We start from the raw sequence: 3236 nt of genomic DNA, 5'->3' as shown, positions 1-3236 counted from the left end.
TTATTATTATTATTATTATTATTATTATTATTATTATTATTATTATTATTATTATTATTATTATTATTATTATTATTATTATTATTATTATTATTATTATTATTATTATTATTATTATTATTATTATTATTATTATTATTATTATTATTATTATTATTATTATTATTATTATTATTATTATTATTATTATTATTATTATTATTATTATTATTATTATTATTAATTGAAGAGTTCTATATTTCAAAGTCATTATCCCCCATCCAAACTGATGTTAGACTAATTTTAAATTTTACATTAATTTTTATTTATTAAATTCTTTAAATTTTAATTTTTACTTATTATTTATTTTCACCTCATTATTGTCGGTATGAGCACTCATACCTTCCTTGAGTGAATATATCAAACAATTAAAAATCTTTATTTAATTCAGATTAAGCTAAGATTTTATATTCTTTACTCAATGAAACTTTTTTTGGCCACCGAAAAGATAACTCGGCAAATGCTCAGACCAGAAATTGAACCTGGATCTTTTGGTGTCGTGCCAACTGCTCTACCCTTAAGCTATCCGAGAAACTCTCCGTATCTATCATTCGGTTACCTATTAAGACCCACTGAGTAATTCTTATACTAATTGACTATTTTGATGATGTATTTTTAGATGTTCTCAAATACTTTAGACTTTAATCTCCTTTTTTTACGAAGATTGTAGTACATGTCTGGCCAGGGTTTCCGATAATTTCCAGGTTTTTAATCCGAAGATCGGTGATTTCATTAATTGAAGAGTTCAGTAATTCAAAGCCAACTTTCCCGATCCAAATTGACGGTAGACTAAATTTAAATTTTCATTAAATTTTAATTTTTACTTATTATATATTTTCACCACATTATTGTCGGTATGAGCACTCATACCATCCTTGGGTAAATGTATCTAACAATTAAAAATCTCTATTTAATTAAGATTAAGCAAAGAATTTATATTCTTTACTCAGTGAAACTTTTATCGGCCACCGAAAAAATAACTCGGAAAATTTTCCCAATATATTTGAGTGTTCGACTATCCATAACTCTATTATTGCAAGGTGGGAGTGTGAAGGAAAATCCGGAACAATCCCACTACACAGTTTCAGATGTTGCCTTTCTCCTGGATTTATAAAACATGTGAAAACTGTTCTTTTATGACATTCTCTTTACGTTCTTGCCTCTTTATATCGTCATGTGGGTCGTTATTTTTATGAGTAAGTAACTAATTATATATATTATATAAAAATATTCTTTTAATTTTTCCAGATTTAAGGGATAACAAAACTTGATAAATGAAATTATTGCTTCTTTTAACAGTGACTTGACTTGATACTCTTTGTTCGACGCATGGAATGACTAATTCCATTATTTTCTAAATATATAAGAATTATCTATTAATTATTTTGGGTTTTTTATTTGAGAGAATCTTATAAATACACAACAATCACAAGTAAAATATGCTTAATCAATGCGATATTTTTTTTAGTTTATTCCATTACTGTTCATTTATTTAATGTTTTTTTATATTTTATTAGATTACCTTAACCTCCAGTATTCTGCATATCTTTTTACTGCATTAAAACGCACGATCGCAATATTTAAATCGATTTCAATACAGTTCTTTTTTTTAAGTGAAATTCAAAAACATTTGTGCGTATTCAGTATCATTAATTGATGAAAACTTTTATGATATAAATTTTATTTAACTTAATAGTTAAACTTTTTTTTTTTATTTGTAATGCGTTAAGGATGACTTTGAGATCATGTCCAAAAAATAAATGAATTTTGAAATTAATTTATTATTCAATATTTCCTCGTGATGCATTCAATTTTTAATCCTCAAAATTACAATACTATATATCTGCTTAACTTTACCTAATTTGCAAGTTGCAAAAAACAAAAAAAAATTTTTTTAAATTAAAAAATTGATAATTTTGAAAAAAAATTACAATTTTTCAATTTCTAATTTTAACGATTTTTAAAAATTCAAAATTTGACAAATTTGGCATTTTTGAATATTTTTTTCCAAAATATATTTTTTTCAATAACCCTAAGTGTCCCCTTTTAAACAAACAAAAGAACGTTCCTATATATATATAATAGCGTTCATGATATTACAAAAACGAAATTAAAAAACTGAAAAAATAGCGAAATTTTGAATTTGCATATCTTTTGAAAAAAAATTTTTTATTGTTTTTCCTTCGACAGAACTTCGTTTTATGATAAACGAAAACTTCTGACCAAAATTTGTCCAAATCAAAAGAGATCGATTCCAACTCTTTGTCGATTTGATATGGAATGACCCAATTGCCAACTATTTCTTTAAATTTTGAAATTTAGTCATTTTTAAATGGCTGTAACTAGTCTTTTTGTAGCGATAATCATACTTTATCTTAGAGTTTTGTAAAGCTTAAAGACTCTACTTTAAGAATATAAAATCGCTTTTTGTAAAGAATTGCGTAAATTATGTGTAAATTCAATTTAAAACAAAAAAAATCTTTTCCTATGTTTTAATTAAATGGGAAACTAAAATAAAAGTAGTGACCCCTTATAGTTGAGCTATAGGACTCATGTTTGGTGAGGATTTTTTTTTATATAAAATAGAAACATTTGAGAGGGTAAGAGTTAAAAAAAACAATTAAAAAGTTTATTCGAAGCACCCTAATACGTACATACGTCCATCATCTCCAAACTAGCCAGAATTGCTTCCCACGACCTAGAAACGTAGAAATTTGATGAAAACTCGATTTTCAAAAATCAGGGTGAAAACAACACGTTCCTGAAATTTCGAAATTCTTTTATTTTCTTAGCGGGAAATTAAAAATTTTTGAACGTAATTGACGTGCGTCATTGACTTCTCCAAATTTTTTTATTGACTGTATTGCAGATCACGTCTTTATACCGTTCAGTCAACTTATTTATTCAGTCTGTTACAGAGTTTTTTGAACTATGAGCAGCCATATATCTAAATGTATAATCTATATTTATATTTGCTGAAGGTCGTGGTTACTTTGACATAAGTGCGGACTGGAAATTTATACTGCTATCCTATCCTTCACTATATAGTCTAGTCAACAAGTTCAAAAACGTGTTAAATAGAAATAAAGCTCCTAAAAATATGTGCAATTGTTCATTCGATTCAGAATGACGTCTAGAAAAATGTTTTTTAAGGGTATATTAGCACATAAAAAATTGCGATTGTTATTAACAAAATA

The sequence above is a fragment of the Cotesia glomerata genome, linkage group LG2 (genome assembly GCF_020080835.1).
Source record: "Cotesia glomerata isolate CgM1 linkage group LG2, MPM_Cglom_v2.3, whole genome shotgun sequence".
Classification (NCBI taxonomy): Eukaryota; Metazoa; Arthropoda; class Insecta; order Hymenoptera; family Braconidae; genus Cotesia; species Cotesia glomerata.
The sequence above is the reverse complement of the archived record's forward strand: the minus strand, read 5'-3'. Positions refer to the sequence as shown.